The following is a 24,265-nucleotide window of genomic DNA, read 5'->3' on the forward strand; positions in this document are numbered from 1 at the left end:
CTCTAACATATATGATGACCATAATTGATTGTACTCTATTATATACTTGAAATTTGCTAAGAGAGTGGATCATAAATGTTCTCACTAGAAAGAAGGTAATTATGTGAGGTGATGGATATGCTAATTAGCTTAATTGTGGTAATTCATTCACCATATATATCAAATCATCCAATTGTGCACTGTAAATACAATCTTTATCAATTATAACTTCAAAAATGTTATTAAAGAAATTGTAGAAGCTGTTGATATTTTCCCCCTCCAGAGAGAGTTTTTTTTTCCTGGGAGGTATGAGAACCCCAATGGTACAGTGTGATCCTAAAGACACATGACTTCAGTCCTTAGCAGTTTTTAGATTTCATGCTTCCACTCCAAAATACTACATTTATTACTTTTGTGAGCCCTTACTCTATGACATAAACTTTCTGGAGTATTTTTCAAATGCCAAGCATGTTTAAGAAGGTTACTTTACCATTGCAATGCTTAGATTCCAACCTCTGTCTCCACTGCACAAATCCTGCTAAAAATCTCTGCTTCACTTTTTATCCTTCTAGACACCATGTGTTATTGGGGTTTTTGGTGAATTATGCTGTATATACCCCTTAGGCGCTAGCCAAGGACACATGGGATAGAGTAGGGAGACTTTGGAGCTCCTTCACTTCACTGCCCTTCTACCCAGGATTTGGTTTGTGAAATACTATCCCACCTCTCTGCCTTCACAGCCAGAAACACAGTTCTGAACATGTGCTCAGATAGAAAACCTCAGATGAATACAGATTCACCTACTGCAATCATAGACCCTGAAGCCCTACTAGTATCTCTGTTGCCTGCCAAGACCTTAAGTGGTTTATTCTCCTGCTTTTTTAGTTTTTATACTTCCACCACCTTTCACCCTTTGCAGGAAAGTTAATGTAATACAAACTACTCTGGCATAACTACAACTTGAAGTCCATTTGTTTTCTTTTTTTAAATTTATTTAAAGTAAATAAATTACATGTATTTTCTATATATAGATTCAGGAACATGGTGATACTTCCCACCCTACCATCCCTCCCACCTATGTTCCCACCTTTCTTCCTCCTCCCTCTCCTATCTCCATTCTTAGTTTTTACAAAGATCTATTCTGAGTTAACTTTATACTCATAAGGTTAACCCTACACTAAGTAAAGAGTTCAACAAATAGTTGAACAGTTGGACTGGCTTATTTCACTAATTGAAGCTCAATTTACAATAGCTAAGATATGGAATCAACCCAGATGTCCATCACCTGAAGACTGGATAAAGAAATTATGGTATGTGTACACTACGGAATACTACACAAAGCTAAAAAAAAAGTAAGCCTGTCTTTTGTAACAAAGTAGATGCAAGTGGAAACCATTTGTTTTCTTACATATAGTTTATAAAAACCTTAGGGTGTAGAAACACACTACATCCTTCTACAATTCTTCAGTCGCCTAGTTCATCTCTCAGGTCACAGTTTCTTCTCATGAAGTTTTTGCCTGTGGTATTTGAACTTGAATGGGGGAAGAAAAAAATGCAGCCAATAGGAGTGAGTGAATCACTGTGTAACAGGGGGAGAAACTCAGTTCAATCCCATATTTGAGTAATGAAGGACACAATCAAGGATTTCCTTATATAACTGGGCCTGTGGGAATCATCCTGTAGTGACTTGTGATTCTCTGATATCCTACTGTGCACCTCTCACCAGGCAGCATAGAGCAGCAATCACAACTATTTTGGCATGACACTTGTGAGTTTGCGAATAGAAATATATGATGTACTCTCCTGAAATGCTTCAGAAAACTTCATCCAAAACAGATAAGGAAATTGAGAATCAGTAAGGATAGAAAAAGAAGAAAATGGAGCCAAATTTCATTGAGTTTCCACTGAGAATCTTTGTACAAATTTTTTAAAAATTTATTAATTGAAAGTCAGTTATACAGAGAAAAGGGGAGAGATAGAGAGAGAGAGAGGGAGAAAGATCGATTTTCCATCTGTTGGTTCACTCTCCAGATGGTTGGGGCTGTGCCAGGCTGAAGCCAGGGGCCAGGAGCCAGGAGCTTCTTCCAAGTCTCCCACATTCGCGGCAGGGACCCAAACATGTGGGCCATCTTCCACTGTTTTTTCCAGGCCATTAGCAAGGAGCTGGATCAGAAGTGTAGCAACAGGGGCTAGATTGCCTGTCCCTGTACAGATTTCTTACAGATAATGTTGTCTTTTTTTTTTAATTCCACAACAATGCTTGGTATATATGATTAATAATTTTCTGAAAGATTGAATTTTTTCCCAATTTCTCAAGTAATAATGAAATCACTCTAGCACTTGAATACTTCTTCTAATTTACCCTTCAGTGCAAATTGAGATACAATATTAATTAGCACACACTTACCATGGCACAAGGCACTAGCAATTCTGCCTACCAAATCTGAGGACACTAGAAACAAACAGTACTGGGAAAACAAAACTGCTGAAGAGTAACAAGTTGAAGAAGCTCTTATGAAACAATGTCTTTAATAAAGAACTGATTACTACCGATATATGCTTTGGACCAACTCTCTTCTAAAGGTACAAGTAGTATTCAAATGCTACAACCAAATACTGCATGTAGAGCTTGGAGATTTCTTGGATAAAGTTAGCATAGAACTAGAAATTATAAATCTGATACCATATGCTGTCCAATACTTTTCTCTTATGCTTTATACTGTTCAAAGGGAAATGGTTCCCATTTGACCTAAACCAGGGCTATGAACTTTCATTAAACCTACAGAAATAAACAATCAAAAATTATAGTCAGTCTAAAAATATGTCCACAGAATGTGTCAGCTGGTCAAATGATTTATTGTATCATGTTCCTTAGAATCTGGCTTTTGAAAACAAGCACAACCAATGTGAAAATAGGAAACATTTTTGTAGCATGCAAAAATAATTTTTGCTAATTTGGGGTCATGAAATAAGTAGGGATTGTATTGATTACGTAGTAGCATCGGGACCTTTGAGTGTCCCACATGTGCTTCCACTGAAAACCTGGATCTTGATTAGATGTACCAGTGAGTCTGGAGAGAGCTAAGCAGAAGGATGAAAAGGTTTGTTATCCTCTCATCCTCAAGGCTGCTTGGTTCATCAATGTGCCTAGCAAATATAGTAATAGGAGAACCACCTTCCTCCTGGGCAACCTCGACATAATGCAGTCTGCTAGTGCACCAGGTCAAGCAAAGAACCTTGAGGCTTAGCAGAAAGAACTTGACCATTTTATTTCCTAAGGTTTGAGACCCTTTTGCTAAAATATAGCTCTCCGAATCCAAGATTTGCACTCCTTCCTGGAGCTGACTATACTCGCAAAGGTCTACAGCAGTCACAGCTGTTCCAAACGAATGCCAAGTAAGCATAATTTAGTGAAATATACCCAAGATTTATAGTGCCTTGTTCAGAGAACTCCAAGTCATCTAACATATTACCCCATTTATCAAAACACATGCTATTAGAAAAAGGAGGAAGGAGAAAACAAATACAAAAACACTCTTGCAAATGCATTATTTATGTAAATTCTAACCTATAACATTTTTTATAATTTATCCTTTAAATATCAATAGGCAGTGAAGTAAAAATGGAAATATCATTTTTGTCCCATCTTTACCATTTAAAGTAATGATTTTTCTGGTTCTACTTTGCCTAACTCTTCTTTGTTGGAGTCATTATTATCCTTAAATTGTCATGAGTTTAATACAGATGTTAGTTTATTCTTTCTCGCTGGCATTTTTTTTTAAGATTAGTTCCTTTTAAAATATCACTCACTGGGGTGAGGGGAGTTAAACAAGGAGGACTGAGCAGAGAGGGGCTGAACTGTGACGCATTCATCACAGAGACTCCAGTCCATTCTTCATGGTTCTCCGGATCTGGTAAGGCCCTTCAAATGTTTCCTGACTTGGGGCAAAGGGAATGGGCTTATCCTCCTTGTACTGACTAGTCGTTAGGTTAGGGTTTCCTCCAAGTAAGGGGCATGAGCCTCCTAGGGCTGATCTTTTCAACAAAGGACAAGTTCTAGAGAGAGAATCAGCTGAGATCTTAGGCTGGCCACGTTCAGGAATGAGCAATGAACGCTTTCACTGGGCGGTGCCTCTCTTCCAGGAGCTGCTGCTTCTCTCAGATGAACCACGTGTACTATCACCTTGCCTCGGCACCTGCTTCTGAGGGAGCCCTATCGAAGATAGTTCTGTTGCCAAATAGGAAGGCCTCACAATGCCTGCCATTCATTTAACTAGCATTACAGCAATGCAGTGGGAGGCAGTGGAAAGGGCAATGCGCCTGGAGCCAAAAAACTGGGTTAGAGTTGTCTCCATAGCTTAGTAAATGGCAAACCGGAGCCGAGCTACCAGGTTTCCCCAGCACCGCTTGTTTGTATCTGTCAAACAGATGTAGTAAGCTAGCAAAGAGAGACAATGTAGCAGAGCTTTTTGCATTACAAAGTGCTTACACATATTTTTCAAACATAAAATGCCATTATACCAAATTCTATAAAACAAGCTGGATACTTTTTAAAATCATTGTGTTCAACAGTACTTGCTAGAATTTTGGAGGCTAGCCTGCAAAATACAAAGACACAGAGAGGTTTAACATATTTGCGGAAAATTTAGAAAAAGAAGGCTCAATAAGAACTAAAATAAGAGAAATAATACTTGAATCTCAGCTTTCCCACTTTAAAGATGATCTTCAGATAAATCACTTCATCTCCTCACTTCTAAGTTTTCACACTAATAAAGTGGTAAAATGCTATTAAGCTACTTATGTAAGAAGCTCAGCTATTGGTAGTTAATTCTTTAATATTTATTCAGCACCTACGTGCCAATCATTGTCCTATGTGTCATTAAGTATTCTGTTTTTGCTATCATGGATATGCTAGTATTATCATTTTTATTACTATGCCATGAGAAGCAAGAGCAGGGTGAGGAAAGATAAAGCCTATGTATTTACTTCCCTATCTACCTTAAGTCTTTGGAGCATTAGCTGGTTATTTTCTCCAAGAAGTTCTTAAATTTTATTCTAGCTGAATCAAGATATTCCATAAAATTAAGTATTTTGTGGTCATAGAAATAATTAATAACTAATTATTTAAGCTAGCAAGTGCTAAGTTTTTCTTCTGTTTGTTTTCCTTAAAACGCTGGCAGTGGAGAACAGAGGTGTAATGAGCAGGCCTGGAGCCTGGAGTTAAGTGATTTGCTTTTTATACCTTGTGCAGTGTGGCCTTAGGAAAATTGTTTGATCTCTTTCTGCCTCAGTTTATTGTCTGTGAAATGGGAATGAATATTGGTAATCTTTTTCTAGAGCTGTTGCTGGGGTGAATGCATTACCTTATACTATGTGATAAGAATAAAGCACAACCTGTGGTCAACTCCCATCAAATGCCTCTCATGATCCTTTGTCTTTTTTTGTTTGTTTCTGAGATAACATATTTTAAATTTACATAACAGTGACAAGGCTTGATACTTCACCAAATAAACAGTTTAACAAGTAAAAAGCAAAACGACCTTGATTTAGTGGCAATATAGAAAACAACTGTAAACAGTAATTGAATGGAGAAATGCATGGGTGAATGGCCATTTTTCTCATGATCCTAAGTACTAGAAGATAGTAGAGGATGGTCTAATTTACCATGCATGTGAATACAGTTATTTTAAATTCATCAATATTCCATTGAGCCACACAAAAATCACCATGACCTGTAGATATTCTTTAATGTTTCCTTTAGTTGACTCCCTTTTTTTACAGCAATACCCCATCAAGAGAGTGAAGGTTATGTAGAGAAAAAAACAGAAATAAACATTGATTTAATATCTTTAGCTATTTTTCCTTGTAAACAGAGCAATATTTCTGTGGGACATAGATTGAAAAATGATATAATTTTAATTATAAATCTACTTTTAGGAGAACATTTTCTATAATGAAAGTAAGATTTAAAAACAGAAACTGGGCGGGGGGGGGGTCTGGCGCTGTGCCTGCACTGCTGGCATCCCATATGGGCACAGTTTGAGACCAGGCTGCACCACTTCCAATCCATCTCTTTGCTAACGCACCTGAGAAAGCAAGGAAAGATGGCCCCAGTGCTGGGGCTTCTACACCGATGTGGGAAACTCCTGGGGTTCCTGGCTTCCAGCCAACCTAGCTCCAGCCTTTGTGGCCATTTGGGGAGCAATCCAGCAGATGGAAGATCTCTGACTCTCTCTGCCTCTCCCTCCCCCTCTATAATGCTGCCTTTCAAATAAACAAATCTTAAAATATATATATATATATAAACTGAAAGAAATATGATAAAACATCCCAATTGAACACTATGATTATTTCAACAGTACTTGATCGCATTATCTCTCATTCTTGTTTTTATTCCTTATCTTAGCTTACACTCTCTCTCCAGTGAAAAAGTAATGAAATATTTTTATGCTTGATTCTTTGGGCTATTGCCTTTCTACTTAGTTGTTGTGCATTTACTTTTATTGACCTCAGAACTTAATTTACACTTTTTGTAATAATTTTTGTAAGGTACAATTTGATCCAGTATCTCAATCTCTTATTTGTAATTACAGCATTTGCATACTGTTACTTTCATTATATATCAACAAGCTGGTAAAATTAATGATAGATAACTTATGCTGTGTTCATACTACATTCCAAGCATTGCACAAAAACACTTTACCTGTTACTCCTTATCTGAAAAATCCACTAAAGCCATTTCTCACATCTCCCATTGCTAGATAAGAAAATTAATGTTCAGAGAATTGAAGTAAATTTTTCTTGTTCACATCACTGATAAATGTCAATAGTACTATTTAAATCAAATTATGTCTTTAATCAAATCTTAGCATTGTCCTCCCTGGAAACTGCAACATTTTATTGAAAAAAAAAAATAACAAACCATATCAGATTTTCCTTTTATATTCTTAGCGTTATGTTTTTTCATAACATTTATCATAATTTAAACAGGGAGATTACCTATTTCCCATAACAATATAAATGCAATGGGTAATAGAATTTTGCTTGTTTACTCCTTGTTTTCCTGGGGCATAGTACAATGCCTGGTACTTAATAAATAGGAACTGAATGGATAAACAGAGACCGACGTACATGTTTTTTAAAGATTCCTTCTTGCCTGAATATTTACATCTGAAGAGACAGAAATGTTGTGCTTCTGCATCTGTCTAAACAGTAACAACTCTGTGGGAAACAGATAGTGACAGTGTAAGGAGAGAATTAGTGCAGGGTTTATTCTGAAAATAATCTAGAATTTGGGGCCGGCGCTGTGGCATAGTGGGTAAAGCTGCTGCCTGCAGTGCCAGCATCCCATATGGGCACTGGTTCGAGTCCCAGCTGCTCCACTTCTGATCCAGCTCTCTGCTGTGGCCTGGGAAAGCAGAAGAAGATGGCCCAAGTCCTTGGGCCCCTGCACTCACATGGGAGACCTGGAAGAATCTCCTGGCTCTTGGCTTCGGATTGACACAGCTCTGGCCATTGCGGCCAACTGGGAAGTGAACCAGCGGATGGAAGGCCTCTCTCCCTCTCTCTCTGCCTCTTCTTCTTTCTCTGAGTAACTCTATCAGATAAATAAATAAATCTTTAAAAAGAAAAGAAACTAGAATTTCTCATCTGAAATAATTGTAGACTCCCAGAAAACTGGAAAAATAATACAGTGTCAACTCATTTTTAATAACATAATGCTCATATGATTATTACAAAGAATTTAGGGAAAAATAAGGGTATAAATACAAAAATATTTTCCATAAGGACAGCAATAATCAATGTTGATATTTTAATGCATTGTCTCCCACTATTGTTTGTGTTGTCTGTGTGCACACGTGTAAAAGATTATAGCAAGTTTTGTAATTAATATCATAATATTTTCATTTACTATTATGACTTCAGCATTTTCTTATTATTTACGTAGCTCTGGAAAATGCCCAACTAGCATTGCATCAAATGAATTTATAATAAATAATCATTCTGTTACTTTGAGTGTTTGATTTATTCTTAATATTACTATTATCCAAAAGGCTTCCATAAACCATTAGAAAAGCCATCTATGATAGTTATGATTTCCATAGAATAGATTGATTCCTTGATAGGAATATATTTAATAAATGATTATTTTAAACATTCTTTATTCATACTAACAAATTACTTTCTGGAAATTTTTAAAGACTTATTTAGTTGCTTCAAAGGCAGAGTGACAAAGAAGAGACAGAGAGAAGTCGAGAGAGAGAAAGAGATCCTCCATCCACTAGTTCACTTCCCCAACAGCCAGGGATGGGCCTGGCCAAAGCCAGGCGTCAGGGACTCCATCCAAGTCTCCTACAAGGATAGCAGGAGCCAAGTACTTGGGTCGGACCAAGCACACGAGCATGAATCTGGATCAGAAGTGGTGGAGCTGGGAGTTGACCCCAGGTGCTCTGATACACGATGTGGGCATCCCAATTTTTGACAGCTTAGCCCACTGTGCCATTATGCCTTCCCTTTTTTCTAGAATTTTGGCTCATTTATTTTCATGTAAGGGTTAATGAGATGGATTGTATCAACTGACCCTTTTCAAAAGTAGACATAATTTTGATAAACTTTGTGAAGCTGTTAACAAAAGGTAACATTTTAGCCATTGCTCCTTGGAAACCACAGCGGCCCTTGCGAGGGCCACCTTGTCCTGGCAGAAAGTGGGTAGTGCATCTGAACCAGATCATGAAGCCAGACCCGGAGCTGCTGCGATTCCTGGAAATGCAGAGGGCCCTCGTTTTCCTTCAGAGACTGTTTCTCTAAGCATCCAGATCTCTGAGGGACAGCACTGAAGAAGAACTTCCAGGCAAATCAGACACCCAGGAGGCATTTTATGCACCGGACAGAATCAGACAACTGAGTAGAAGCATGTTTTCCCACATATGAACTCAAGCCGTTGAGCGGAACAGAAACAGCTAAACAACTAGTGCTTCTTGCACAATTGGGTTTTTGTGAAGATCAGTTTTCAGCAGTGACTGGCACGGTTGCACTCTAGGAACGAACACTCCAGGAAACTGACCTCAAGTTGACCAGCCAGCTGAGGGAAATCCACAAACCTTCACCTGTCGCACTTTCCTGACCCAAAGTGGGGACTGCTTGAGTTACTCCTCCACGGATGACAATCACAACTCAAGAAGCTCAGCTCTTCGGTCTTTCGTGTGGGAATATTTTACTGGTAACGTCTCCATGGGACCTACACCTCAACTCCTTAAATCTCAAAAGGAACACCTTCAGTCATCGCTCTAGGGCAAGACAGCAGTCCCTTGCCATAGAAACTGGGACTCCAGTGAGGGATTTCTCCAGAGCAATGTCCTGTTTAAAGAGAAAGCAAACCTCGGCCCGCACCACGGCTCACTAGGCTAATCCTCCACCTGCGGCGCCGGCACACCGGGTTCTAGTCCCTGTCGGGGCGCCGGATTCTGTCCCGGTTGCTCCTCTTCCAGTCCAGCTCTCTGTTGTGGCCCAGGAGTGCAGTGGAGGATGGCCCAAGTACTTGGGCCCTGCACCCGCATGGGAGACCAGGAGAAGTACCTGGCTCCTGGCTTCGGTTCGGCAGCGCGCCACCATAGCAGCCATTCTGGGGGTGTACCAGGGGAAGGAAGACCTTTCTCTCTGTCTCTCTCTCTCACTGTCTAACTCTGCCTGTCCAAAAAAAAAGAGAGAGAGAGAGAGAAAGCAAACCTCTCCATCACAATTCTCAGGCCAGTGTTGTGGCAGAGAGGGTTAAGTGATGTCAGCAACCCATATGGGAGCTGGTTCAAGTCCCAGCTGCTCCACTTCCAATCCAGCTCCCTGCACTATGCCTAGGAAAGCAGCAGAAGATGGCCCAAGTACTTTGGCCCCTACTACCCATGTGGGAGACCCAGGTGAAGCTTCTGGATCCTCTCTTTGGCCCAGCCCAATCATGGATATTGAAGCCATTTGGGGAGTGAACCAGGAAATGGAAGATGTGTGTGTGTGTGTGTGTGTGTCTCACTGAGTAATATATACTTCTTAGTTCACAGCACTCCTATCACAGATCCTGCAAAATTCCTCCTCTTTTTCACTCTTTAACCACCAAAAACAGTGCCACTTGTCACCTGGGAACTTATGTTTCATTGTATCCTTAACAATGTGCCTATCTGGCAGAACTTCCACTTGTGTTATGATGGAGTAACTTGTACCAGATTTGCCTTCTCGCCATACACAACTAGAAAACTAGGAAAAAACTATGATAAGCAACATTATTAGACATTTGACTGAAGGAATTCTTTTTAGACAGATTTATGCACAGGGCTGCAATTCCTGGGGAAAAGAAAACAAATGAAGTGAATCCCAGGATCATCCCGGCGTGCTCTATGAAGATCATTTTGTTTCTCCCCGTGTCTGTGAAATGAGGACAGGGAACTCAGGCAGGAAATGTGGGTCACACTGAGTTGAGGACACAGAGATTTGAGATGGGGGGAGAGATGTGGTTGGGTGGAAGGTAAGGGGCAAAGCGTGGTCAAGAATGACGGCTAGCAAAGAACGGCTCTGCAGATAACCTGTAGAGTGATCCCCTGGAGGGTGTTCCTGACTGTGAATGGGAAAGTGCTGCCTGGTGACTCTCCGCAGAGCAAGGCAAAGCAAAGACTTACAAGCTCTGCAATTCCTAGAGCGCACACTGCACTCACAGGCAGTAAACCTCCGTCAAGCCAGAGTGTACAGACCTTGTGGAATATCCGGGAAATTCATGAGGTACCCCAGAGGTGTAATATCTTAAAAGTAAGACAAAATTAGTCTTGGTGTGAAAGCTACACTAGACTTGCTGTAACAATTTTTGTGAGATAAGACTCAATGAGTAAGCAGAGATAGAAGTTTTATGACTTCTACCCACAACAAAATACAAATCTTCCTTTTTAAAAGAAATAAAATCTAGATATTCAAAAATATACAATTCTCAGTTATAAGATTTTAATAAAAGTTACTAGAAGTAAAAAAGCTGGCTTTGGATTGGCATAGCTCTGGCCATGGCGGCCGTTTAGGGGGTGAACCAACGGAAGGAAGGCCTTTCTCTGTCTCTCTCTCTCACTGTCTGTAACTCTACCTGTCAAATAAATTTAAAAAAAAATTAATGATAACTATAAGTCCTTGGATCGAAGAAGGTAAGTGAAACCAAAGCAGGATTATCACAGAAAAAAATGCACCAACCACATCTTATTCAAATCACTGAAAATTTAGCATCAACCAGAAACTTTGAAATCAATCAAAAATATTATTATATGTGGAGGGGCAAGGTATAAGAATAACTGAAAACTTCTCATGAGAAATAATGTAAAGCTAAGGAAAATGCAATGAAATCTTTAAAATGTTGGAAGAAAAAGATGCTAACCTAGAATTCCGTGTACAAGGGTCTGTGCAGTGGCATAGCGGGTAAAGCCACCACCTGCAGTGCCAGTATCCCATATGGGATTGAGTCCCAGCTGCTCCACTTCTGATCCAGCTCTCTGCTATGGCCTGGGAAAGCAGAAGAAGATGGCCCAAGTCCTTGGGCCCCTGCACCCACATGGGAGACCTAGAAGAAGCTCTTGGCTCCTGGCTTCAGATCAGCGCAGCTCCAGCTGTTGCGGCCATCTGGGGAGTGAACCAGTGAATGGAAGACTCTCTCTCTCTCTCTCTCTCTCGCTGCCTCTGCTTCTCTCTCTGTGTAACTCTGATTTTAAAATAAATAAATAAATATTTTTGACAGGCATAGTGGACAGTGAAAGAGAGAGACAGAGAGAAAGGTCTTCTTTTTCCGTTGGTTCACCCCGCAATGGCCGCTGCGGCCAGCGCGCTGTGGCAGGCGCACTGCACTGATCCTAAGCCAGGAGCCAGGTGCTTCTGGTCTCCCATGGGATGCAGGGCCCAAGCACCTGGGCCATCCTCCACTGCACTCCCAGGCCACAGCAGAGAGCTGGCCTGGAAGAGGGACAATCGGGACAGAATCCAGCGCCCCGACCGGGACTAGAACCTGGGGTGCCGGCACCACAAGCGGAGGATCAGCCTATTGAGCCGCGGTGACGGCCAATAAATAAATCTTTAAAAAAATAAAATTCAATGTACAGTAAAAACACCTTTCTAATACATAGGCAAGTAACCAAACTCTAATCAAAAAAGTAAAGAAACATTTTCAAGAGGAAATAAATGACATCGTAATAATATTCAGTCTTTTTTCCATGAACATAGATTATATTTTTATTTGTACTTCAGTTTCTTTCACTAGTATTTTGTAGCTGCTTTCAAAATAGCATATTTTGTTATTTATTCCTAAACACTTCACCTTTTTGAGTAATAATGTAAGTGGAATTGTATTTTTAATTTCAAATTCCACTTGTTCATTGGTGGTTCACAGGAAAGTGATGGGGTTTCGTTTATTAACGTTGTGTCTTGCAATGCTACTATGTAATGCTTACAAAGTTTTGTTTCTTCCTTTTCAGTCTGTATTCCTTATCCCCCTCTTTGTCTTATTGTAACATTAACTGGATCCAATTTTCCTGGTTGTCTTTATATTTTCATTTTTGATTCAATACGTTTTGGAGTAAGCTTTTTGGTTCGCATTTATATAACATAAACTTTCAACTGATTAAAAAGTCTTAACAAAATTCAGAAAGCCATGCAAATGCCAAGTTCATCTGCACAGACTTCTGTCAGCAGGGGAAGCCAATCATGTGTGGCACCACACCGAATGGATTTTCAGGGATCAGACCCAAGTCAGGCTCTGCAGGGTTGCACAGCTTTCAAGGGGCAGATGCTCAACATTGAGCCCCTCACTGTAACTTTGGCTACAGTCAAGCACAACAAACTTAGCAAACCTGAGAATGTTCTTTTCCAGAACAAAACTTACCTGGAGCTAAGAGAAATCATCAGTGGATCTAGATAAAGAAAAGAGAAGCTACATTAAAGAATTTGTTATATATCTATCAAACAAATGGCTAAGAATGATATAATATTATAAGTTTAATGATCTGTGACTATTTTAAAAATTTACTTTATATGAGTGAAACTCACATTCTTTTATCTGCTTATTGTTTATAGGCCTTGCCTATATTCCTGCTACACTATGGTCTTACTTTTTTACTTAAATCTTTATTTAGTGGAGCGTTAAGCCTTTGACCATAATACAAATTGAAAATATGTTGTCCCAAAACTTACAAAGAAGCAAAGAAGAAGGAGGGAAAGAAGGAACATTAAATCTGTTCTTTTTACAAGAAAAATAAATAAAACAAAATTTTAAATTGCTATTACTATTCAGTGGTCCTTTTATTGTCTGATTATATTTTTATTAAAATATTGTGTTTTTATTATAAAATATATTTTCTAAAATGTATAACTACAGACAGGGAGGAATTGAGGGGGGTAAGAAGAGTTTGAAAATGGGCACAAATTCAGATTTAGAATGAAGGGGTAAGTTTAGTGTTACACAGCATAGTGGTATGAGTGGAGTTCACAACTGCCTATTATATATTCCATGGTGCTAATACAAGAAAAGATTTCCAAGGCTCCAATCATAAAATAATGTCAAAGGGGAAATGTTAATTATCAAGACTTGATCACTACACTTTGTATATATGACCTGAAATATTGCATTATAACACACAAATGTGTAAAATTACTATTAATAAAATTTAATAGGTAAAATAGAAAAAATTAAAAGACAGAATGAGGTATATAATAAATTTTATATTAGAAAATATTTTATGAAAAATTTAAGCATATCGAAATAATTATATTATCACCAATTACATCCAACAATTAACATTTTGATTTCTCTATCTTTTCTCTTTGCATTATTTATACACATACACACATACAAGGGTATTTATATTTTTAAAAAAGATTTTCATATTGGCTGTTTGTCTTTTTTTTTTTTTTTTTTTTTGACAGGCAGAGTTAGACAGTGAGAGAGAGAGACAGAGAGAAAGGTCTTCCTTTTTCCGTTGGTTCACCCCCGAAGTGGCCACTACAGCCGGTGCGTTGTGCCAATCCGAAACCAGGAGCCAGGTGCTTCCTCCTGGTCTCCCATGCAGGTGCAGGGCCCAAGGACCTGGGCCATCCTCCACTGCCCTCCTGGGCCACAGTAGAGAGCTGGACTGGAAGAGGAGCAACCGGGACAGAATCTGGCGCCCCGACCGGGACTAGAACCCAGAGTGCTGGTGCCACAGGCAGAGGATTAGCCTAGTGAGCCGCGGCGCCAGCCAAGATTTTCATATTGGAATCGCACTGTGGCGTAGCAGATAAAGCTGCCGCTTGCAGTGCCAGCATCCCATATGGGCACCAGATCAAGTCCTGGCTGCTCCACTTCCAATCCAGCTCTCTGCTATGGCCTGAGAAATCAATAGAAGACGGCCCAAGTCCTTCAGCCCCTGCACCTGCATGGGAGACCCAGAAGAAGCTCCCAGCTTTGGATCAGCACAACTCCGGCTGTTGCAGCCATCTGGGAGTGAACCAGCGGATAGAAGACCTCTCTCTCTCTCTCTCTCTCTCTTTCTCTCTCTTTCTCTCTCTCTCTCTGCCTTTCTTAGAAATAAATAAATCTTTAAAAAAGAAGCTTTTTATTTCTTTGAAAGTCAAAGTTAAAGAGAGAGTGGGAGAAGGGGAGAGGGTGTGAGAAGAAGAAAGAGATGGATAGGATGAGGCAGAGAGAGAGAGAGAGAATCTTCCATCCACTGGGTCACTCCCCAAATGCTGCAATAGCCAGGGCTGGGCCAGACAGAAGTCAGGAGCTGGAGCCAGGATCTTCAGGGTCTCTCACGTGGGTACAGGGGCCTAAGCACTTGGGCCGTCTCCTACTGCTTCCCCAGGCAGATTAGCAGGGAGCTGGATTGGAAGTGGAGCAGATGGGACTTGAATCAGCACCCATATAGGATGCCAGTGTCACAGGCAGCAGCTCCACGTGCTACACCACAATGCAGACCCCAAGGGTATCTCACAAAGTTTGTAGAAAGTGGAATTAAAAGTTTGTTTTGTTATAAACTTTTATTAAACTTCAAGCATAGTTTTTTCCATAGGATACATTTTCCATAAACTTTATGAAGATTATTTTATGTGGAGTTTCACATTGTTCCTGCATATCTTAAAATCCCATTATCTCCAAATGTTTTGAAGAACTCTAATTTCTACAGTGAGGTGTACACTTGACCATGGATTTTTTTCTTTAATGACTCATCTGGCTGCATCCAGCAGCTATCAATATGATGTTTTCACATGAACATTCAGTAATGTTTGGTTCAGAAACACTTTAAATTTTTTCATGTGATTTTTTTCTTTGACTCATGAATTATTTAGAAATGTGTTATTTAATTTTACTTATTTATTCTTACTTTTAAATTTGGCTACCAGAAAATTTTAAATTATATATGAGTAACTTAAAATATTGACTTAAATTACTTGTAAGGTTTACATTTATTTTATTGCATAATGCTGTTCTATATCCTTACTAATTGTAAGATTGTCTGATATGTCAGTTATAAGAGAGATATACGTTTGGCTTTAGTTATTTAAAAATTAATACCTATATGCCTAGTTTTCTGAATATTTTCATTGCAAATATTATTGTACTTCTTCATATTGGTTCTATACCTATAAATTAATTATATTTTCTCCTGTAGTTTAATAGAGTGGTAAATTATAGTGGAAAAAGTAATATCTTTGTTGTTTTAGATTGGGTTTTTTAATTAACAGTGAAATGGAAAGGTAAAGACAGATAATGAGAATTCCTAATGAGAGAACTAAACTGCAGACAGTGTGGAGTCACAGAAGCCAGCATGAGAGGGTGCTCACCTCACTGGGAGGGCATGATCTCCTCCAGTGAGTCCTAAACGGTACACAGAAGGTCTACAACCCAGAAGGTGAAGAACCTGAGCCTGGATCACAGCTGCTTTAGACCAGGCCTCCATCTTGTAAGTCAGGCCTGACTCCCCTTGCGATAAGCTCCCCTAGCGACAGCCAACTAGCAGAGAGCAGGGAAATACCTAAAGTTCCAGGTGTCTTTTCAGGCAGTTAAGGTGATTGATAACATCCCGAAACCCTGCAGTTTGGCACGTACACCCTAGTGGCTCGGACCCTAGACTTTAGCTAATCATTTTAAAAAGCATCAACTCCAAAAGCCATCCAACCATCTTTACTAGGACCATTCCCGCCGCTGGATGCACAAATCAATTTTAAAAGATGTTCTTTAAATTTCCCGCGGAATGAGATGATTTGCTGAATGGTGCTATAATGTATAGAATGTCTCTGAGAACTCTATATAAACCCCACAAAGGAAACGGGAGGGGTCCTCATCAGAGAACTGGTGGGAGGGTTTGGAGGCGTGGACCCTAGCCCAGGCTAGAACAATAAACCTCTTTGCTTTGCATCACCAAGTCTCTCGTTGGGTTAATTGAGTCCAATCCGTGTCCAGTCTAACAAAGGCAAATCCAGAAAGACTGATGTATCTGTGGTTTTGTAGGATAATCCAAACTACCATGGTCTGAAGGTGCGACAGGAAGTGACTAAATACAAACTGCAAGCTACATGGGATCTATCCTTACTCACTGACCTCTAACCCAGAGGGATATTTCATGAGAGTTCTCCTTTCTTCATCCTAAGCACAACAGGCCCGTGTCTATAGTTGCACACACCCAAAGGAAAATTTCCCTTTACCTCTGAGAAAAGTAGCATAAACTGGAGAATTAACTGATGCAATTGTAACTGTTGGACCATCATCCTAACCTGGGATATTAATTAGTACACATTGCCTTTAATTTCAGATAACTATCCCCATATACAAAAAGCCAAAAATCCTAATGAAAAAAGCTTATTGATTTTATATCTTATTATTTTACAAAGCAAAGCCTCTTCTCACCTTCAGTAGGGAAAAAATTACATTTGATAATTGAAGTGATTTTCCAATTTCTTTTATATAGTCCACTATTAGATTTCTACTTTATTGCAACCAAATTCTCATTGATATTTTACTAAGCTCTCTCCAAACCTGAGATGTTAATCAAGGCACAAATGAGAAAATGATGTAAATCCTTGCATTCAGTATGATGAGTATCTGGTTTCTTCCTGCATAATGACTTTAAAGATCTTATCCACAGGCTTCTGACTAGAATTGCTGTAATCACCCATTTTCAGGTCTAATGCAAAGCAACCCCATGTTCACTCAGCATTTATGCTAGTGGCGTAAGAAGCACAACTTAAAATCAGTAATAGAAGTCATGATTTTAATGAATAAATTCACCACTCATTTGTATTTCTGTAGTTATACTGGAGTTCCTGTTAATTCATTTATTTTCCCAATCTTATGATTAATTTCAATTTTGACATATTAGATGGTGATTTACATTAAATGGTAGTTCTCCAATGTATCAAACTATAGTCTTTTTAATTCCTATAAGACTTTCTTCCTATTCATTTTCTTTAAAAAAAATTAAAAGAGTGTATTTGAAAGGCAGAGTTAGAGAAAGAGGGAGAGACAGAAACCTTCCATTTTCTGGTTCGCTCCCCAAATGGCCACAACAGCCGGCAATGGACCAGTCCAAAGTGAGGAGCCAGGAGCTTCATCTGGGTCTCTCATGTGGGTGCAGAAGCCCAAGCATGTTGTGCCATCATCTACTGCTTTCCCAGGTGCTGTAGCAGGGAGCTGGATTGGAAGTGGAGCAGCTGGAACTCGAACCAGTGCCTCTATGGATGCTGGTGTTCAGTTGACTACTTAAATCTCTATGTACAGAGTTAGCCTGGCCTATTCATTTTCAAGACTGATGCTTGGTGTGTTTGTAAATAATCAAATAAGTTTTAAAAAAGAAGACCATGGATATCATACATAAAGTAAATCTATCAATTTGAGAATCTGAATGATTATTCTTACATGAAAACAAATTAAAACTATCATAGCTTTCCTTATTTATAATTTCTATTTTGAGTAATAGAAAAATTGTTTTTAATCACTATCAAGTCATCTGTTACTGATTTACAATTACTACAGTCATCTGTTACTGATTTGCAATTTACAAACACACTCCTATACAGATTTAAAACTATCTTAACGATTTTTAAGTATCCACTTCAGAGGCACTGAGTGTGTTCACATCGCTATGCTACCATCACTGCTGTGATACTAGCACCTTCATCTCCAGAACTTTCTCTCTCATCTTACCAAACTGTACTCCATCCCAATTCAGCATTAACTCCCCACTCTTCTCCCCCATTCCCTGGCAATTATCATTTTTCTCTCTATCCCCATGGATTTGCCAACTCTAGGCACCTCCTATGAATTGAATCATACAGTATTTATCCTTTCATGGCTGGCTTCTCTGACAGAGCACGATGTCGCCAAGGTTTGCCTACATTACAGCACGTGTTATGCTTCTCTCCTTTTCTTGGCTGGATAATACTGTTTTTACAGCACAGTGAAATGATACGTGTAGAATATGTCTAGAAATATGGCATTTGTGACTGATTCCTTCCATACTAACATACAAATAAAAAATATCTTCCTTGATAGACATTTTCAGTACTTTTCTAAATTTTGTAGCTATTATTTAAAGTATTACATTGAGTTAGTAATTATGATATTAACAGGCCTATAGTGCAAGTAATAAAATTAATTCAAAGGAAAAAGCCCAATCCCTTATAAACATTTTTTGAACAAAAACCACTGACCTCCTGTCACAAAAGGTGATATGTCACCTCTACACAAAAATATCTAGACATGCAGAAAACCCATCCAGAATATGCCAAATACTTATACTATAGTTTTGAACCAATAATAAATATAGAGGGACAAATATGAGTCAATAATGATTCTGAAGATAAAATTCAGGACCTTCAGTCTCATCCCAGATTTGGGAATGGCATCCAAGCTAAAAGGCCACTGTCAATGATAAAAATTAGGGTATCTCAAAACAAGCCTAAAAATATGTAGGGGGGCCGGCTCTGTGGCACAGTGAGTTAAAGCCCTGGCCTGATGCACCAGCATCCCACATGGGTGCCAATTTGAGCCCCGGCTGCTCCACTTCCAATCCAGTTCTCTGCTATGGCCTGGGAAAGCTGTGGAAGATGGCCCAAGTGCTTGGGCCCCTGCATCCCTGTGGGAGACCCACAAGAAGCTCCTGGCTCCTGGCTTTGGATGGGCACAGCTCCGGCCATTGCAGCCAATTGAGGAGTGAACCAGCAGATGGAAGACCTCTCTCTTTTTCTCTCTCTGTGTAACTCTGACTTTCAAATAAGTAAATAAATCTTTAAAAATAAATGAATGAATAAATAAAATATATAGGAAAACTCAACCTATCATTCTACAAAGTCATCAATGATGCCTGTCATGTTCCTGGAGGCATAGGTAGAAATAACAAAGGACTAACTAAATAACAAGGAAAACCGAACCTTATTCTTGTGCCACATCTACAATTGTTGTGTTGTTGGATCTCAGAAAAACACTGAATGCAGACATAGTCTTACATCAACAAAAATAGTAGAGCTGGCAGAGGCAAATACAAAGTCACTGTAAAATCACTTCTATATCTTAGATACTCCATAGAAAATATCACTGAAGACTAATTTGTGATCAAAAATCACAAATGGGGGCCACTGCCGTGGCGTAGTGGGCTAAGTTGCCACCTGTGGATCCAGCAATCCAAAAGAGTGCCAGTTTGTGTCTGGACTGCTTGTCTTAAGATCCAGCTCTCAACTTATGGCCTGGGAAAGCAGTGGATGACGAGCCAAATGCTTGGGCCCTTGCACCCACAAGTAAGACTTGGAAGAAGCTCTTGGCTCCTGGCTTTGCATCGGCTCAGCTCCAGTTGTTGTGGCCATTTGAGGAGTGAATAAGTAGTTGGAAGATCTCTTTCCTTCTCTCTGTCTGTAACTCTACCTCTCAGATATGTAATTCTTTAAAAAAAAATCACAAATGGGGTTGGCGCTGTGCATAGCAGGTGAGGCCACTGTCTGTGGTGCCAGCATCCCATTTAGGAGCTGGTTCGTATCCTGGCTGCTCCACTTCTGATCCAGCTCTCTGCTATGGCCTGGGAAAGCAGTATAAGACAGCCCAAGTCCTTGGGCTACTACACCTGCATGGGAGACCTGGAAGAAGCTCTTGGCTCCTGGCTTCGGATCAGTGCAGCTCCAGCCATTTGCGGCCAACTGGGAAGTTATCCAGTAGATGGAAGACCTCTCTCTGCCTCTCCTTCTCTCTCTGTGTAACTCTTTCAAATAAAATAAATCAATCTTTTTTAAAAAAAGAAAAAAAATCATAAATGACCATTTGGGAAATACTAGATAACTCTAAACCAGAGGCTCTAGATTATTCTAAAAGTGACATTTAGATGGAAAAGATGGTAAATATTCAGAGATAAGAAAAATGAGTAGGGGCTGGCACCATGGCTCGCTTGGTTAATCCTCCACCTGTGGTGCTGGCATCCCATATGGGCACCAGGTTCTAGTCCCAGTTGCCCCTCTTCCAGTCCAGCTCTCTGCTGTGGTCCGGGAAGGCAGTGGAGGATGGCCCAGTTACTTGGGCCCTGCACCTGCATGGGAGACCAGGGAGAAGCACCTGGCTCCTGGCTTCGGATCAGTGTGGTGCGCCGGCTGTGGCGGCCATTTGGGGGGTGAACCAACGGAAGGAAGACCTTTCTGTCTCTCTCTGTCTATAACTCTACCTGTCAAATAAAAAAAAAAGGAAAAGAAAAATGAGTAGAAAGCATATAGCAAGAATGGGACAACATAGGATGAAATGATTCCCTCTGGACTTTGAGTGAAAAGAAAAGAGCTTTAGGTAGAACACTCAGAGAGACAAATATGTACCCAAAATATTGGCATCAGTTTGTTTCTGAATCTAATCTGGAAAACCACTGATGTGGAAACTGTCAAACCTACTGGCCTGAAATCCGGCTGAAAGCAAAATGCAGCTCCATTTGGATATATTCATTCAGCATCTTCCAGGGCAAAGAATACATGAGAAATTCTCTTTCCAGATGTGGACCAGATAGTAGAGAAAGCAGTAGTAAAGAATAAAAGAATAAAAATTCAGAACTGGCATACTGGACATACAGATAGGTAACTAGGCAACTAAGAAATTGGTAGCAAAAACTTGTAACCAGGGTGCATTGTTTCCAACTGAAAAAGTGCAGATGAGAGCTCCCCAAAGTAGGCAAGAGAAAAGAAAAAATATATAAAGATCCATCCAAGTACCCACAAGAGATAAATTAGCCTGTATCAGCCTGTCTCTGCCCTATATACCTGAAGGCTGACCTGTGTGAATTGCATCATGCATCTGAGTGCAGGCTGATTTCAGTCAGTGGAAGATAAAGCAGAACACTGGAGAGTGGTGGAAAGAATTTGATTTGTTTCTTCTCTTGGCTCCCCAGTTCTGGGTTGCAGATTGGCAATGCCCAGGTTCCCCCACCCAAGGGCAAAGCTGTTGATGGGTGAATCAGGGATCCTAGAAGCTTTTCACTGTCACTAGTCATGGGATCCTTCAGATTCCCTTTTGGATCTATCTTGTGCCAGGTCATTGACTGACAGAGACATTTATCTGGTAAGTCAGAGATCTCCTTATCCTCTTAGAACTTCTCAAACTCAACCTCCTTCAATTCCACAAGCTTCGGAAACAAGGTTAAGAAGCCAAGAAAAACACTGTAGGAGTCCAAGGAAGAGACAGAAATGAAGCAAACCACACTTTTTCTTCCAGGTCTCAGATTTTCCTTATGTACCTAGACCAAGATCGGCTGGGGAAAAGTTTCAATGGTAAATTGAGCTCAAAGTTTTGACTTTTACATAGACAGTAATGATCCTATGGGACCAGTTACAGATACAGCAAAACCTATGTTCAAACGTTAGGCAACAAAATCTCAATGATGGCTATCCCTGCAGAGACAGTAACCAGAGTTAGCTAAATATTATGCCAACACTTACCTCAAATCTTTTGTGAAAAAGGTATCACATCAGTAACGTTAACCTTCTAAAAATCTGTGGATGCTGGGAGCAAGAACGTTTCTTGCCATGATATTTTTCCTGCTTCTCTTTAAACTGGTCCTCAAAGTATTCCTAATCTTCACATCTTCCTTTTGTTTTACCCACAAAGACAAGATGATTTATACTCTTAGACTGAAAATGGCCCTACTATTGGTCATTTCTTAGTTTTACCATCTGCTTTGAAACTTCAAGGGTCTTCATAAAGGCAGGTATTCAAAACTCCACTGCAATGATATAAATGCTAATGACATTGTTAGCTACAGTTCATTTTGCAGTTATAATTAGGGGCAGTCAGACATGGGCCTGTAACTGAAGAACTTAATGGGAATCCCTGAAGCAGAACTATTGAACTGACAAGTACGTCTGTAAGAGCTAGACATAACACACCTCCAACCAGGATCTTTCATTGAAATGACTTCCTAAATTTAGAAGTTGAAAGTTGTCTGTTTAATATAAGACTACTGTTTAAAGTTTTTGTTTTTTTTTTTAACTTCACAAACCAATCCAAACCCTTCAATCAATATTAAACTGCTGTTTTCCAATTTCATTAAAAGTTGTATGGAATCATTTTGAGCCTTTGGCAACTGAGTTCTGTTGCTCTGAAAACGATCAATGTGTGTTGTACTTTCATGTAACATAAATTAAATCAAACCGTCAACTGGCCAATACTAGGTAGATGTCAAAACTTAAAGAAACTAAATCCAACATTGGACAGCTTCCACCCCAAAATAACATAGGAGAGTAATGTGTCTCCTAAAATCTATTGATAACACATCAAAATTTGTTTTATAGCAAAAATCAAAATTTTCTTCTCTTTTCCTTCTGTATGTCACCAATGATGCTGGTGTCACTATGGACCACCACTCCTCCCTGTGTTACTGGTATTGTAAGAACAAGCCATACCCCAAGTCTCACTTCTGCCAAGGTATTCTTGATATCAAGATCCACATTTTTTGATCTGGCCCAGAACTAAAAAATGGATGAGCTTCCATGTGTGGCCATATGGTATCAAATGAATCTGAGGCCAGCGCCATGGCTCAATAGGCTAATCCTCCACCTTGCGTCGCCAGCACACCAGGTTCTAGTCCAGGTCGGGGCGCCAGATTCTGTCCCGGTTGCCCCTCTTCCAGGCCAGCTCTCTGCTGTGGCCCGGGAGTTCAGTGGAGGATGGCCCAAGTGCTTGGGCCCTGCACCTGCATGGGAGACCAGGAAAAGCACCTGGCTCCTGGCTTCGGATCAGCGTGATGCGCCAGCCGCAGCGCGCCAGCCGCGGCAACCATTGGAGGGTGAACCAACGGCAAAAGGAAGACCTTTCTTTTTGTCTCTCTCTCTCTCTCTCTCTCTCTCTCTCACTGTCCACTCTGCCTGTCAAAAATAAAAAAAAAAAAAAAAAGAATCTGAGCAGCTCTCCTCTGAAGTCCTGGAGGCTGCACATATTTGTGCTAACTAGTATATGGAAGAAGCTTTGGCAACGAAGGCTTTCAAATGCAAGTGTACCTACACCCCTTCCATGTCTTCCTCAGCAACAAGGTGTTGTCCTACACTGGTGCTGCCAGACTTGAGAGAGGTATGTGGGGTGCTTTTGGAAAGTCCCAGAGCACAGTGGCATGGGGCCACATTAGCTAAGTCATCCTGTCCATCTGCACCAACATACAGAATGAGGAACATGTGGTTAAGGCTATATTCAGGGCCACGCTCATGTTTCTTGGCCTCCAGAAGAGCCACATCTCAAAGTGGAGTTTAATAAGTTTACTGCAGATTAATTTGCAAACTGATTTTTTTTTTTGACAGGCAGAATTAGACAGAGAGAGAGACAGAGAGAAAGGTCTTCCTTCCATTGGTTCACTCCCCAAATGGCCACCACAGCTGGTGCGCTGCGCCAATCTGAAGCCAGGAGCCAGAGGCTTCCTCCTGGTCTCCCATGCAGGTGCAGGGCCCAAAGACTTGGGCCATCCTCCACTGCACTCCCGGGCCACAGCAGAGAGCTGGCCTGGAAGGGGAGCAACCGGGACAGAATCCGGCACCCCGACTGGGACTAGAACCCGATGTGCCGGCGCTGCAGGCGGAGGATTAGCCTAGTGAGCCATGGCACCGGCCACTGCAGATCAATTTGAAGACATGGCAGCTGCAAGGTGGTTCATCTCAGATGGCTGTGGGGTCAAACACATCCCCAGTTGCAATCCCTGGACAAGGGGCAAGTTCTTCACTCATGATGACTTCCACTATTCTGCCCTCTCCTTAATTATATAACCTGTAATAAATTCGGATTGCTGTTCAAAAAAAAAAAAAT

General features: G+C 40.3%; 1 pseudogene; it reads left to right on the plus strand.

Annotated features, from left to right (window-relative positions):
- Window positions 1-22,827: 22,827 nt before the first annotated feature.
- LOC127483755 (large ribosomal subunit protein uL16-like) lies at window positions 22,828-23,763 on the plus strand (annotated as a pseudogene).
- The last annotated feature ends 502 nt before the right edge of the window (window positions 23,764-24,265 follow it).

Source organism: Oryctolagus cuniculus, chromosome 12, assembly GCF_051225735.1.
Source record: "Oryctolagus cuniculus isolate XC-2025 breed Fujian yellow rabbit chromosome 12, ASM5122573v1, whole genome shotgun sequence".
NCBI lineage: Eukaryota > Metazoa > Chordata > Mammalia > Lagomorpha > Leporidae > Oryctolagus > Oryctolagus cuniculus.